This window comes from Vicia villosa, linkage group LG6, assembly GCF_029867415.1.
Source record: "Vicia villosa cultivar HV-30 ecotype Madison, WI linkage group LG6, Vvil1.0, whole genome shotgun sequence".
Taxonomy (NCBI): domain Eukaryota; kingdom Viridiplantae; phylum Streptophyta; class Magnoliopsida; order Fabales; family Fabaceae; genus Vicia; species Vicia villosa.
Genome location: NC_081185.1, coordinates 119,368,879 through 119,385,970, shown reverse-complemented (window position 1 = coordinate 119,385,970; position 17,092 = coordinate 119,368,879). Strand labels below are relative to the sequence as shown.

Below are 17,092 nucleotides of genomic sequence, written 5' to 3'. Positions count from 1 at the left end.
AAGATCCGTCTTGAAATCTATGTCGGCAACCCCTGAGATATGTTTCTCAATCTGGAACCACACAGTTCTTCCAACCTTCTTGTTCAAAAAGAACAACCACCCTTGAGCTTTAGACTTCGCATCTGGTTTGAAACCGAAAGCGTCCAAGTTATCATTGTCCATCGGGTTCATGAAGAATGTTAGGTTGAGGATGAATAATCTAGGGTTTATGCGAAATGCAGAGAAAGGGAGAGAGATAGAGGAAAAGAATGAAACGACTGAGGAATATAAAGAAAAAGAAATGATGAAAGGCATTTAATGTTGCGTGACGAGGGAGATAATTATGACAAAAGAAGTGATTAGCACAGTTACCTAAGTAGGCGTCCCCTCAACTATACGCACGCTTATCCAGAAATAGTGAACACGTGTTTACCATCCGGATAGCCAGTTACAGCTGTTTTGCTTTAAAGAGATTATGAGACAACTTAGACAATGAAACGTTAGTAATAACAAAATCACTACTTCTAATTGATTTCAATCAAAACTTCTTAATACAAATCCAAACTCATTTCAGAAGATACTCATACATAAGATCTTCTCATCTTCTCATTCTGGGCATAAATCCATACTGATATTCTTCAGAATGAACTTAAACCTATCTTCAGCTAAGGGTTTTGTAAAGATATCAGCCCATTGATGGTCTGTATCCACAAAGTTTAAAGATATAACACCCTTTTGAACATAGTCCCTTATGAAATGATGTTTAATCTCAATATGTTTAGCTTTTGAATGAAGAATAGGATTCTTAGATAAACATATAGCTGAAGTATTATCACAGAAGATAGGAATGTTACTCTCATATATCTGATAATCTTCTAGCTGACTTCTCATCCAGAGCATTTGTGTGCTACAACCAGCAACAGCAACATATTCTGCTTCTGTTGTTGAGAGGGCAATTGTAGCTTGCTTCTTGCTGTACCATAAGATCAGATGACTTCCAAGAAATTGACAACTTCCAGAAGTGCTCTTTCTTTCTATTCTATCTCCAGCATAGTCAGCATCACAGAATCCTACTAAGTTGTAGTCTTTGGATCTTCTGTAAACTAAACCAACATTAGTAGTACCTTTCAGATACCTTAGAATTCTCTTAACAGCAGTTAAATGAGATTCTCTCGGATCTGATTGGAATCTTGCACACAAACAAACACTGAAAAGAATGTCAGGCCTAGAAGCAGTTAGGTACAGAAGAGATCCAATCATACCTCTGTACAACTTCTGATCTACTTTCTTACTTACCTCATCCTTACCTAGGACACATGTTAGATGCATAGGAGTTTTGGCTTCTTTGCTTTCAGAAAGATTAAACTTCTTCAGAAGTTCTTTCACATACTTCGTTTGATGAACATAAGTGTTGCACCCCAAAATTTGCCCATCTAATTTTATATCTAACTGGCTCACGCTTCACAAATCATTTGCATACATCTCATTAGGTCATCAATAAAATCATGCATTCATCAACAGTTTGAAAATGAAATCAAGGATCATGGATGTAGGGATTCATTTGTGGCTCTTTGTAAATGTTCACGTACTTGTGGTCATTATTTGAACAAGATCTATTGTGATATTCTCTGGCTGTATCGTTCACCAATTCAAGGGGTTCCTAATGCGGATTGAGATACAAGAAATAACTCATGGTTTGTGCAATAAGGCGGTGATGAGTTTGTTTATCTTGTGACACATCGAGTTAAGGTCTTACGCATATTAAGGTTGCTTCAAGTACTAATTATTATGAATTTAATCAGGAGTGCTCAATTTGGATCTAATTATTATGGAACTATGTCAAAATTACTGGTTCAATTACCAAATGTCACCATTCAATATCCATTACAAAAAGCCAAACTCAAAAATATATACATTCCTTATTGGTTGACTTTCTAGTCACAGTTGACTTTTTAGTCAACTGTTGACTTCAGGTCAACATTCGACCATTGACCCTAAAATTCTTACTTTTGGTCCTTTGACTCAGTTTGACTTAAATTTATTTCTTTCATTTTTTCTAAATCTCCAAACCGTACTCATCCATTTTCACTTTGAAACAAACCTTGAATGTCAAAATTCGAGCATACAAAAAAGGGGTATATCTCGGTTTGGAAGAAGATCTATCTTAGTCCATTTGGGACCTTCATCATATTCATTCAAATAAAGAGTAAGATATAAGTGAATAGTTGGAAATGCAAATTAAGTTACAAGAGCCATGTTCATTTACATATAATCCAAGTCCATTACAAAAAGAAAGAGATCTATTAAAAGATTGCTATGACTTCATTAAGCTTCATCCTGATTTCACCTTCTGCTTTACTTGGAAAAAATCTCCATGTGTTCCTTTGGGTTGTTCATCACATCATCAGCACACCTTTCCTTCCGAATCAATCCATTACCAGTCCCTGTTTTAAACCAAAGAAAATCAGCCCCATATCATACGTACATAAACATTCTAACCACGTAATCATTACCGAATTAAACCATAGCAAATCCACATAACCATCCCATGTTAATTCAAAAAGAACAGAGTTTGAACAAAAATGAAGAGCTGCTGCCATATACCTCATTCAGCCCATACAAATCAGCTCCACATTCATTATGCCCCTGCAGCAAAACCAGAAAAAATATCATACAAACATTACCACATGTGCAGCCATAACGTACATCATATTCAAAACCTGTTACCGCCAAACACATAGCTAGCAGCCTTGCATATACAAGTGAATCCTACTGCACATTCCAAACAGCCATATCCATACATTCAAACATCAAAGCCAAATCAGTCACGTATACGATTATTCCCACCTCACGCCATTGTCAAAAAAAAACAGTTACGAAGTTAGTTCAGAAGTAAAGCCATGCACCCATCAGCATCCTAGTCATCTTCAGTCAGTTTTGCTAATAACATTTCACTATCCAAACCACACAAGAAAAGTCATACCAGAATCCAAACACACTGACAGTAGAACCTTTGCACATAATCCCCTTCCTAAGATAATTTCACTAACCCATTCCCTTTTTTTTCCTAACAAACTGTTTTCTAACCTCCTAACCGAATTATAACTACCTAGAATTTGCAACTAACTTCTAACTACCTGCTAACCAATTACCTAACAAACTCTCAAGCTGACAAACTACCATAACAGTTTATAACCAATCTCAACTGTCTCTAACCGACTATCCTAACAACCCAACTACTTCTAACAGCTTTTGAACAAACCATTAACAGAAATCATAACAGAATTTATCAGCCACCTATAACTTCTAACCAGCTTCCATACAATCCTAACGGATTCAAACAGATTCTATAACCGAGTCCAAACAGAAAATCAAGGGTAAAAAGACTAACCTGCAAACTCTATAAAACCGGAACCACCCTGCTTCTTCATCAACGACTCTCCCTTCACCACTCCATCAATCTCATGATCATCTTTTTCATTCTTCAAAACCTCCATAATCAATCAACCTTCATCTTCACCTATATTCATCACCTTCAATCCGCCATACATTCTTCAACCATTCCATCTCCATCTTCACCTTCTTCAGGCTTCGCTCTCATCATCTTCAATCTCAAATTCTCGGCAGCACCTTCAATCATCATAGCCAAACGCATCAACAATATTCAATTGACCCCACTTCTCTTCGCATCACAATCCCCAATCTCGCAGCAACAACAGAAATTAAATCACAAGTTCAAAGAAGGAGGAGAGAAATGCAGGAATATTAGAAGCAGACAATCAGAAACAAGTTGCTACCTTATCTCCAGATTCCTCGTCGACTCGACCTAGCCTTCGTATCGCAACGAACCCCGGAACGAGCCTCTGTTCCGTAGGTAAGCTTCAAAGCGATTCTTCATCAATTCACCGTCTTTCCTTCTCTCCTTGATGCCGCGATGTCGCCTGATATATGTTGATTGATTCCCTTTATAGCTTTCGCTTGATTCATGCGTCCTAGGGCATCTAATCAAACTTTGTGGAATTTAGGGTTAGGGAGGTACGAATGAGAGTTTGAGTTTGCGATGAGAGGTGAACTCGGTTTGCGGCGGCGTTTGGCTTTGATTCGCCGGAGAAGAAGTTCGGAGCGACACCGTTTGGTGTTCGCGAACGAGCAACGTGAGAAGAAGAGAGTCTGAGGATAGGAGCGTTTTACCCTAATCCCAATTCTGTCACTTATTTTATTTTTAGTTAATACTAGGATTAATACTAAATGACGACTAATTAGAATTAACTGGATTAATCACTGTGTTAGCAAGGTTATTTGGAATGGAATTAATTTAGTATAAAGTTTCACTTGAATAAGGAGCCTGAATTAATTGTGATTAATGTGATGTTAAAAATTGGATCAAAGATTAGCATGGAAATCTGATTATTTGGAATTGAAATACATCCTCGGGTTTGCCACACGAATTGCCACAATACACCCCTTGCTCAGCCCATGTTGCATCTGTTTGTACCAAAAAAACAACAAAAAACTCTCTCTTGGGCCGAATCCGGATATTCGCACCACTCCTTGGCTCAGTGCACCTTCCTTTTTGATTGAAACTGTGACAAAAAACTCCTGGGCTCATGCTTTGGGCCCTGCGCCTATTTTGGCTTTTCACCCCATATAATTCCTTTTGCACCCCCAGCTCCATGTTATTTTTAATCAATCAATTTAGATTTTAGTTAATTTTTTTTGCCACTTCTTTTAGACATTAAAATACTAATTTTTCCACTATCTTTTAAACTTCAATATTAACTTTTGACATATAAAAATGTATACCAAAAATATATAGTTTAGGCTATTATTGTACTTTTTTGCTTAGTTAGAATTCGATTTCCTTCATAAAATCAACATAAAAATAAATAGTCTTTTAAATCCACTTCATGCTATATTTTGACTTGTTCAATTTCATTGTTTTTGTACTAATTTTGTGCAATATTTTGAATCACGTTTTGTACCATATTTTCAAGTGCTTCTCTTAGCCGTTTTACATTAATTTGGTATCATTTGTATACTTGTATTTTTACTTGTAATTTCGATCTCCGCTTATGCTTATATTCTCATGCCGCTTTTTGCTCCTAACCATTAGGTAGAAACCATGACAACTTTAGGAATTAGAGGTTCCCATCATATTAGGCTAGTTTTCATCTTAGGCTAGTTTTGTTTATTTTCCTTTTCAACTTTAAAACACTTAACAAAGGAAGAGGCGAATCACATTAAAAGTGGGAGAGAAACGAGTGGGATTTATTCCCTAATCTGTTTCTCGAGCACTTAGTGAAAGAGAAATGAGTGGGATCAATTTCCTAATCTGTTTCTCGATCACTACAAAGAGAAATGAGTGGGATTCATTCCCTAATCTGTTTCTCGATTATTAGAGAAATGAGTGGGATTCATTCCCTAATCTGTTTCTCTATCCATGCAGAGAAATAAGTGGGATCTATTCCCTAATCTGTTTCTCTGACATCATACATTCTATGTGATTCAACTCGCAGATTAATTCCCCTTAAAAATCACCAATCAAAGACATCTAAAACATCTAATAAAGGCTCAGACCTAAATCAAAGTAACGAAGTGGTGCGGAACCTTGTATTGGGTTTTGTTCATCATGGAATTACCCTAAAAGATACAAACCAATCATCTCTCTTCTCTCTTGCCTCCGAGGCATTCTTTCTCTTGCCTTCAGGGCATTCTTTCTCCTAATCGGACACGTTATTTCCGCTCCATTCCCAGCTTAAGACTCCAGAGGTCGAGCAGCAGAGTGCGAATGTAACGTCGTTCACTAAAAAACACAAAAACAAACAAAAACTAAAGAGCCGAACTACGGCGCTCTGATTCCTGAAAAGGATACGTAGGCATCAAGTCGCGGGGCTTGAACGAGCACAACTATTTAAAACCTTATTTTCCCCGTGTTTCTTTTCATTCATTTGCATGCACTCCCTTAGTGATTAAGCTATAGATTTATACACCCTTAGAATAGAGCAAACATAAGTGGATCCTGTGGAGTACCACAGACGTGAGGGGTGCTAATACCTTCCCCCCGTGTAACCGACTTCTTACCCGATCTTTGGTCGCAAGACCTTTCCTTTCCTTATTTTAGGTTTTCTGATATTCCTTTCCCGCTTTGGGATAAATATATTGGTGGCGACTCTGTTGTTCATTTTCGCGAGCGTGCGACAATAAGTTCCGTCAGAAGTTTGGTTGATTTGAATTCCAAGGAAATACTTGAGTTCTCCCATCATGCTCATTTCAAATTCAGCCTGCATAGACTCAGCAAACTCCTTTCCAAGTGTAGCATTAAATGTTCCAAAGATGATGTCATCAACATAAATTTGACATATTAAAATATCCTTTTTAAAGGTTTTACAAAAGAGAGTAGTGTCCACTTTTCCTCTAGTGAAACCATTTTCCAGAAGGAAGGAACTTAAACGTTCATACCAAGCTCTCGGAGCTTGCTTCAATCCGTATAATGATTTCTTTAATTTAAAAACATGATTTGGAGACTTGGAGTCTTCAAAACCAGGAGGTTGATGGACATAAACTTCTTCATCTATATAACCATTTAAGAAGGCACTCTTAACATCTATCTGATAAAGAGTGATGTTGTGTTGAGTGGCAAAGGAAATTAATAGACAAATAGATTCTAACCTGGCCACTGGTGCAAAGGTTTCTGTGTAGTCAATTCCTTCTTGCTGACTGTAACCTTGAGCAACCAGTCTGGCTTTGTTTCTTACCACTTCTCCCTGCTCGCTTAACTTGTTTCTGAACATCCACTTAGTGCCGATGATGTTAAATCCTTTTGGTCTAGGAACCAAGTCCCATACATCATTCCTTGTAAACTGATTTAGTTCTTCTTGCATGACAATTATCCAGTCAGGATCTTCTAGAGCTTGGTCAACAGAAGTTGGCTCGATCAAAGAAACAAGACCTAATTGACATTCTGCATTGTTCTTAAGGGATGCCGTTGTTCTGATGGGGTCATCTTTCTTCCCAAGGATCACATCATCTGAATGAGCTGAAACAAGTCTGGGTGATCTTCTGACTGTTGGCTCTTCAGAAATCCTGAGATTCTCTAAAGAAGTAGCAACTTGATCTTCTGATCCATTGCTTCTGAGACTGCCAGCTTCTGCAGCTTTGCTTCTTGGTTCTTCTTCTTCTGATATATCAATATCAAAATCTGCAAAATTCTCAAACTGCTTTGGTTTTTCAAGACCAAGCTTATCATCAAACCTGATATTGATTGATTCTTCTACAATCAATGTTTCAGTATTGTATACTCTGTAGCCTTTAGAGCGTTCAGAATATCCAAGAAGGAAACACTTTTGTGCTTTAGAATCAAACTTACCAAGATGATCTTTAGTATTCAAAATAAAACATATACATCCAAAAGGATGGAAATATGAAATGTTGGGCTTTCTGTTCTTCCACAATTCATAAGGAGTCTTATTTAGAATAGGTCTGATAGAGATTCTATTCTGAATATAACACGCAGTGTTTATTGCTTCTGCCCAGAAATGCTTAGCCATATTGGTTTCATTGATCATGGTTCTGGCCATTTCTTGTAGAGTCCTATTCTTTCGCTCTACAACTCCATTCTGTTGTGGAGTTATAGGGCAAGAGAAATCATGGGCAATACCATTTTCTTTGAAGAACTCCTCAAAGAATCTGTTCTCAAATTCGCCATCATGATCACTTCTGACCTTTATGATTTTACACTCTTTCTCAGATTGAATCTGAGTGCAGAATTCAAAGAACACTGAATGAGACTCATCCTTGTGTTTTAAGAACTTTACCCATGTCTAGCGGCTATAATCATCAACGATGACTAATCCATATTTCTTCCCTCTGACAGATGTTGTTTTGACTGGGCCAAACAGATCAATGTGCAAGAGTTCTAACGGCCTTGAGGAAGAGACAACATTCTTAGACTTAAATGCAGGTTTGGAGAACTTGCCCTTCTGACATGCTTCACAAAGAGCATCTGATTTGAATTTCAGATTAGGGAGTCCTCTGACAAGATTTAGTTTGTTAATCTGAGAAATCTTTCTCAAACTAGCATGTCCTAATCTTCTGTGCCAGACCCATTGCTCTTCAGAAACAGACATAAGACAAGTCACCTTCTGATCCTTAAGATCTTGAAGATCTGTCTTATAAATGTTGTTCTTTCTCTTGCCTGTAAATAGGATTGAGCCATCCTTCTGACTTACAGCCTTGCAAGACTTTTGATTGAAGATTATATCATAACCATTGTCACTTAATTGACTTATGGATAATAAGTTATGAGTTAATCCTTCAACAAGAAGTACATTAGTTATGGAGGGAGAGTTACCAATACTTATGGTTCCAGAGCCAATGATTTTGCCCTTCTGATCTCCTCCAAACTTGACTTCTCCACCTGGTTTAAGCACCAGGTCTTGGAATGTAGACCTTCTTCCCGTCATGTGTCGCGAGCACCCAGAGTCCAGGTACCATGACATTTTGCTTTTGGTCCTCTTTGCTGCCAAGGATATCTGCAGCAGAAATTATCTTTTCCTTAGGTACCCATAATTTCTTGGGTCCTTTCTTGTTAGTTCTCCTCAAGTTCTGATTGAACTTGGGTTTAGCATTATAAAATATAGGAGGAACAACATGATAATCTTTAATAGAAGATTCACAATATTTCTTAGGTCGTGTCACATGCTTCTTGGTGTGAACAGTGTTAAACTTCTGTGCATGTGAAGTAAGCCTAATATCACGAGCATGACCGTATTTGAATTGGTTATACAGAGGCTTGTATGATATTTTCATATCATCCACAGATTCAAGCTTGTATGGGGTTTCACCCTCGTAACCAATGCCTACTCTATTGTTTCCAGACACAGCATATATCATAGAAGCAAGTTGACTTCTGCCAATACTTCTAGATACGAACTTTCTGAAGCTCAAGTCATATTCCTTCAGAATATGATTCATGCTAGGAATGGATTTTTCTGTTTCAGAAGGAGATCCACTATTTTTGGATAGATTTAAAACTTTTTCCTTCAGTTCAGAATTTTCCAATTCCAGCTTCTTAGTTTCAAATTTAAATTGCTTCTTCAGCTTTTTGTATTTGATACTAAGATGAGCTTTGAGTTCCAGAAGTTCTGTTAAACTGGAAACTAACTCTTTTCTAGATAGTTCAGAAAATACCTCTTCAGAATCTGATTCTGATGTAGATTCTGATCCGTCATCTTCTGTCGCCATCAGCGCACAGTTAGCTTGCTCATCTTCCGAGTCTGATTCATCTTCTGACTCATCCCATGTTGCCATAAGACCTTTCTTCTTATGAAACTTCTTGGGATTTTCCTTCTGAAGTTTTGGACATTCATTCTTATAGTGTCCAGGCTCATTGCATTCATAGCACATGACCTTCTTCCTGTCAGATCTTCTGTCATCAGAAGAATCTCCACGTTCAAATTTCTTTGAACTTCTGAAGCCTCTGAACTTCCCTTGCTTGCTCTTCCAGAGTTGGTTTACCCTTCTGGAGATCATGGACAGTTCATCTTCTTCTTCAGATTCTGATTCTTCAGGATCTTCTTCTCTAGCCTGAAAAGCGTTAGTGCATTTTTTGATATTAGATTTTAATGCAATAGACTTACCTTTCTTTTGAGGCTCATTTGCATCCAGCTCTATTTCATGGCTTCTCAAGGCACTGATAAGCTCTTCCAAAGAAACTTCATTCGGATTCTTGGCAATCTTGAATGCAGTCACCATTGGACCCCATCTTCTGGGTAAGCTTCTGATGATCTTCTTTACATGATCAGCCTTGGTGTAGCCTTTATCAAGAACTCTTAATCCAGCAGTAAGAGTTTGAAATCTTGAAAACATCTTTTCAATGTCTTCATCATCCTCCATCTTGAAGGCTTCATATTTCTGGATTAGAGCAAGAGCTTTGGTCTCCTTGACTTGAGCATTTCCTTCATGAGTCATTTTCAAGGACTCATATATGTCATAGGCCGTTTCCCTGTTAGATATCTTCTCATACTCAGCATGAGAGATAGCATTCAGAAAAACAGTTCTGCATTTATGATGGTTCTTGAAATGCTTCTTCTGATCATCATCCATTTCTTGCCTTGTTAGCCTTACGCCACTAGCTTTAACTGGATGTTTGTAACCATCCATCAGAAGATCCCAAAGTTCACCATCTAAACCAAGAAAGTAACTTTCCAGTTTGTCTTTCCAGTATTCAAAGTTTTCACCATAAAATACTGGTGGTCTAGTGTAACCATTGTTACCATTTCCATTGTACTGCTCAGTGGAGCCAAATGTAGATGTAAGTTCTTCACCAGCCATCTTTTACTGAAGCGTTTTTCTCTTCCTGAATCTTTTCTAAACACGGTTAAGTACTTGCACCTTAGAACCGGCGCTCTGATGTCAATTGAAGGATAGAAAAACACTTAGAAAGGGGGGGTTTGAATAAGTGTAGTCTAAAAACTTGAACGATAAAAACAATATGCACAGTTATTTTTATCCTGGTTCGTTGTTAACTAAACTACTCCAGTCCACCTCCACGGAGTGATTTACCTCACCTGAGGATTTAATCCGCTACTCGCACGGATTATAATGGTTTTCCACTTAGCCCACGACTAAGTCTTCTAGAGTATTCTGATCACAACTTGATCACTCTAGGAACAACCAACTGCTTAGATACCCTCTAAGACTTTCTAGAGTTTCCTGATCAACACGATCACTCTAGTTACAACTGCTTAGATAACCTCTAAGACTTCCTAGAGTATTCTGATCAACACGATCACTCTAGTTCCTTACAACTTAATGTAATCAATTAAGAGTATTACAAATGCTTCTGAAAAGCTATAATCACAACTGTGATATTTCTCTTAAGTTTAAGCTTAATCTCACTAATATATTACAACAGCAATGTAGTGAGCTTTGATGAAGATGAAGTTTCTGAGCTTTGATTTGAACAGCGTTTCAGCAAGTTGATATTCACATAATAGGTGTAGAATTCGTAACCTTGCTTCTCATCAGAACTTCATACTTATAGGCGTTTGAGAAGATGACCGTTGGGAGCATTTAATGCTTTGTGTGTTCCGTACAGCATTGCATTTAATGTTTCACGCTTTTGTCAACTACCTCGAGCCTTGTTCACGCTGTGTCTACTGACGTTGCCTTTAATAGCTTCCAACGTTCCTTTTGTCAGTCAGCGTAGCCTGCCACTTGTACTTTCTTCTGATCTGATGTTTGTGAATACAACGTTTGAATATCATCAGAGTCAAACAGCTTGGTGCAAAGCATCTTCTTGTCTTCTGACCTTGAAGAGCTTCTGAGCGTGATACCATGAGAACTTCAGTGCTTTTGCTTCTGATCTCAAGTTCTTCTGATGCTTTCATAGATCCATGTTCTGATTCTGCCTTGACCATCTTCTGATGTCTTGCCAGATCATGTTCTGATGTTGCATGCTGAACCTTCTGAGTCAAAGCTTCTGAGCGCTGATTTGTGCATACTCTTTATATATTTCCTGAAAAGGAAATTGCAATGTATTAGAGTACCACATTATCTCACAAAAAATTCATATCCTTGTTATCATCAAAACTAAGAATATTGATCAGAACAAATCTTGTTCTAACAGTCTCGTGCGGTACCAACGAACAAGTCCAGTTCTAAGAACAAGTGTAACCGCAACTTCACCTCTTTCTAACATCATCCTGTCACAATTAAATATGTTACAACGACTGCAACCATTTTTATAAAACGTTCATCTCATTAGCTTTCCGACGCTTCAAACGAAACTCAAATCGGATGTCCATAACTCCAGTTATGAATTTTCAAAGTTTCATAACGAATTAACAACTTTCTTGCGTTTTCTTACGGAAATTCCTCTCTAAAACTCATCATTTTCTAATCAATCACATTTTAAACAACTCCTTATCATATCTCTTCACTTCTAAACATTCTTATAACTTGAGCAACACATCCCATCGCCGAAGTGCGATTTCTGAAACATTACGACTGTAATCCTCTTTGCAACTTGCCGTTGAACCTCTTCCGAGACGCAAGGCTACTCAACTAACAACTTTGCAGCCCCTCAACAGAGCTGATACATTGCAACTTCCTAATTTCCTCTCCTACAAATAATCATCAATTACCTCTAATCATCTTCCTTCAATATGTTCCAACTTAATTACCAGACAAGTCTTAATTCCAAGTCACCTTCGATTCAGGAAATAACAACTCCAACAACGCTTGCACTGTTGCCAACAATAGCCTACTGAATCAATCATCTTACAACTGAAACATAACCGAGAAGCGAAGCTTCTCCCCCACTTGTTTCGAACCAACTTCCGCAACAAACAACCAAGTACCGACAGTGATTCACTCACATGTCGCATACCAAGGGATAATATGCCGACAATATTCAACTGTCGTTCAACTCAACTGACTCGACAATTGGTCGGAAGAACCGACCTGCTTTGATACCACTATTGTAACACCCTTCTAAAACCCTCGCGGAAATACAATAATAATCAGAGTAATCATACAACAAGGATGTTACAATTAATAAAATAAAGAAAACTCCAAGTCGTTATTCATGCTTTATTAGGAATAATCCAAAACTATCAAAACACATGTCCAGCACAGTAGAAACTCATTCAACAGTGTTATAAAACATCTTCAACAAAATCAACGGTACATAATCCAATAATGGCAAAACAGTGTATCACAAGTAACTCTAAAACTATCGTCCCCCAGTGTTACAAGATCAGAGCATGACCAACACAACCCAATATAACTCGATAAACTCTACGAGTCATCCTCGCCAATTTGTTTAAACCGCTACTTCAATCTGAAATCATCAAAGTAAGGGTGAGACTACATCACAATTAAATAGCATTATAAATCATCAGATATAGAATTTCATAAGCAATTATCCACCCTACTTAGCATATTCAGATTAATCAATTCATACCAATCACAAGCACAAGTCAATAGTATGCACCAATAACACAACACAATCATAACACCGGATTTCATCCTGACATGTCACAATTTATACAAAGACCATGCAGACTCTTATGCATGTGGTATCATACACGGGTTAAACCCATCCAACTGATCTTTTTCATCACCAAGATACAGTCCAACCAGCACAAATTCCTCACAATGGGAATTATGCCCACTATTTTGATCCACAAACATCACCGGAATCCATCACTAAAATGCATATGAATGAATGCACACATATGACATACTTACCACATCACCGATCCGATGAACAACATCGTCTCACATAACTCAACATAGTTATCACCAATAAGTATGTACATGTATCATGCATCATTCAAAACAAATCAAATTATCATTATACGATCACAACAATCACCACATGATCAAAATGAACAATGTCATTACCAATAACTCCCCAAAAGCAACACCGAATGGTATATTCGGTTTCAGCACCATCTACAATTATATTATATATAATTCACACCACATATAACTTCAAATCAAAATTATATCATTACAACATCACCACATTGTCACATTGACCAAATCATGCACATAATGTACAAAACACGCCATAAACGAAATAAATCAAGATTTTCAAAATAAAATCAAGTTATTGTTTTTTTATTTACTTTATATCATAGAGTATTTAATTTAAGAAACAACGTCCAAAACGGCGTCTAAAACGGACTTACGAATTGAAAATTAGAAGCTTTTAAAGTTAGAATAGTTTTCAAAACGTGCTGCTGGAATTTATACTGGAACCCGGTTCCTCCCACATGGGAACCGGTTCCTGGACCCAAAAATGCTATTTTTAACATTCTAAAACAGTGGAACCCGGTTCCTCCCACATGGGAACCGGTTCACACGAACCCAGTAGCTGAAAAACATGATTTTTAAGGCTTTTATGCATCCCAAACACATACCAACTCATACCATTACGAAATTGATCACCAATAACATCAAAATACTCCAAATACATGATTCTAATGCACAAACAACATACTATAACACCATGTAACAATACTACATCATCAATTGCAGTCAATTCATCAAATCATGATGTCAGTGTTGGTATTTCACAAAACCTAACATCCCAAATAGATATTCTAGACCCTTAATTCAATCCTATCATCATCAAAATCATAATACCATATAATTAGAGTAGTCACCCCTTACCTTAGCCAAATATTTCTCGATTGGTCTTCTTCTTCTTTGTTCCTCTTCACGTATCAGCTTTCCAATCTCTCATCTCCCTACTCTGCTTTTCACGTTCCTTTTTCCTTTCTCCTAATTCCTTATTATTTTATAAAATAACCTTTAATTAGAATAGAGCCTTTACTAATATAACACCCCCTCATTCCTTAACATCACACATGGTCCAACATCATAAACCATTCTTTTCCAATTAAACTCCACAAACCACCAATAATTCTAATTATTAATTAAATTTCCAATTAAATTAGAAATTAAAAATATACGGGTGTTACAGAGAACGCTATCTTTTGCGATTGTTATGTTTCTTTTGATTGTCGACATGAATTTTGATTATTTTGAGTGTTGAAATGGTTTCAAATTGAGGAAACTAATATTATGAGTTTTTGAGAAGTATGATATTATGACGATGATTCCGCTGCAAAATTTTAAATGAATGTGTTGAGTTATTATTAGATGTATGCTTTAAATTGATGTAACCTGTGTTACGAAGCAGGAATGATTATTGTGATGTTTATATGAAGTATGACACTCTTGTGTGGTGTGTTATTTGATTTATTTTTCGTAAATTATATGCGAAATATTTGTGGGTTTAGAAATGATTTACAGTTTTTTGTCCAGTGTGTACCTTTTTCTAACATATTCTGACTCTGAAAAAAAGGCATGTGACGTCATCAGGTTCTAAACTCAACACGCTGACTCTTGAAGAAACTAGTGGTATTTACAGACTCAGACAAATTCTAGGATGCTTCTATAACAATGGTTTTGATAAACGTTAGTGATAGAGCTTATGATCATGACTCTTATGAAAGAGCTTCTAGATACTCCTTTTGCTCTATGATTATGTTGTCCAAGTTCTGAAGATTCTGAAGACAAGGTTCTGGAAGAACAAGTTCTAAAGATTTTGAAGACAGAGATTTTGAAGACCAAGTGCTGAAGACTCTGAAGACAAGTTTCTGGGTGAACAAGTTCTGAAGACTCTGAAGACTTAGGATTAGGCTCTGAGATTCTGAAGACCAAGTGTTGAAAACTGTGAAGACAAGACTCTAGTGAACAGGTCCTGAAGACTATGAATATGAAGACTTAGGCTCTGAAGATTCAAGTTTTGGCCCTTCTAAGAGAACTTCATCAACAACTATTAGAAGTCTTTGAAGATTAAAAGATAAGATCAAAATTGGTTTACGTGAGGAAATAGTACGAGGTACATATGTTTCCATTACCCGGATAGGATGGCGTAAGGACTGTACTATGGTATTATGTTGTCAACCACTCCCTCACTGTCTGTTGCGGAAAAAACAACTAGAATTGAGTATTCTAATTCTACCCTCCAACTGACTTCTTTTTTTGGCTATAAAAGGAAGATTGAAGACAACAACGATCATTCAACAAAACTTATGTTGAAACGCTGCTCAAATCTCTCTGATTATTTTTTTGTATAGTTTTGTAAAGCAAGTGAACTTTTGTTCGTTAACTTGCAGCAAGTGAACTTTTGTTCATATACTTGCTTAACATTTTTGTGTTATTTGATTGTTTTCAAATTTGTGTAATCTAGAAGCATCTCTGTTAACACAACCTTTGTATTCAACTTGTGAGTTGATAGTTCCTTGAGAGACTAGGTTATAGTCAGATTTCTCAAGAAGACACTGACGGGTAGTCTTTGTGGTTTGCAACATTGACAGTTGGTCTTTGTTGTTGTTTTTGTAATCATTCGATTATAGTGGATTAAGTCCTTATTGAGAAGGCAAAATCATATTGGCGGGTGGACTGAATTAACTTAGTTAACAGTGAACGAGGATAAAAATAATTGTGTTATTTTTTTTATTGTGTTCTTTGTTTTTGACTTGGGAAGAATTTGATTTTATATCTTGAAACCCAAATCAAACCCCCTTTCTTGTGTTTCACACACCTTCAGACTTTGTAGGAGAGCGAGAGCTGGATCCGGTGTTGGACTCTGTTATAGGATGCGGAGGACTCACACTTATGGAGAAGAATGTTATGTGCAAGTGTCAGTTTTTTAAGTCCCACGTTGCCTGTGAACGGGTGGAATGTTTGATTTATAAGAGAGAATGACCTATTTATCTAACACCTTAAGATTTTAGGTGGAAACGTAGCGTCTCTCTTTCTCGTGGTCCTGAAGCATTAATCTCATTAAAACTGGTAACTCTTCGAGACTCCTCGACACTTCTCTATTCCGAAATAAGTGCTTATAATAAAGTGAGAGTACATATATTTATATTTATAGTAAGTGTTTAAAACCTTAACGGGTCAAGTTCACCATTCATCAATATAAATTTATCTATATAATAATATATAAAATGAATGATATTTTTTATTAAAAAATATTTATTATTAATATTCATTATTGGTGTACAATAAATTTAGTCAAATTTTATTATTGGTTATTATATAACATGTATAGAAATTATTGATAAAAGATGACTTAAATTTACTTGAAAACAATTTTCATAATATAAAAATAGAAGTCAACTTTGTATAATTTTTTGTCACTCGCTCAAGCGATATGAAAATTTTAACCCATTAAAAAATTGGTATCCACCTAATCATACATAATAATAAAGCAAAATGAGTTTTTGGGCAATTTTGACAAGTGTCATGCTCACAACAATTCTCAGGTTTTACAAACTTTCTAAAAAAGGAAAATTTTTATTTAAAAAATAATTACTTTTTTATTAATTATTTACATTAAATTTTTTATTTTATTTATTAATGGAAGAATATGGAGGGATTCTTGATACACGTAAAAAATAATTACCTTTTTATATAGAAGGATATGGGGAATACCAAAGAAATTTGTACTATTCCAAAAAAGATTGTCATTTTTTTTGTTACAAGTCATTTTTCATCTGTATCTATTTCAAAATTGCATTGAAAA

General features: G+C 36.4%; 1 long non-coding RNA gene across 2 annotated transcripts; it reads right to left on the bottom strand.

The window, feature by feature from the left end:
- Positions 1-2,193: 2,193 nt before the first annotated feature.
- Positions 2,194-4,213, bottom strand: LOC131609768 (uncharacterized). Of its 2 annotated transcripts, none has more exons than XR_009286318.1 (4): positions 3,777-4,213; positions 3,371-3,682; positions 2,584-2,751; positions 2,194-2,423 (listed from the first exon to the last, which is right to left on the bottom strand). It is a non-coding gene; the product is annotated as an uncharacterized LOC131609768 (long non-coding RNA). The 2 variants fall into 2 exon arrangements; XR_009286317.1 differs by having other exon boundaries at positions 2,584-2,625; positions 3,777-4,209.
- Positions 4,214-17,092: the final 12,879 nt, after the last annotated feature.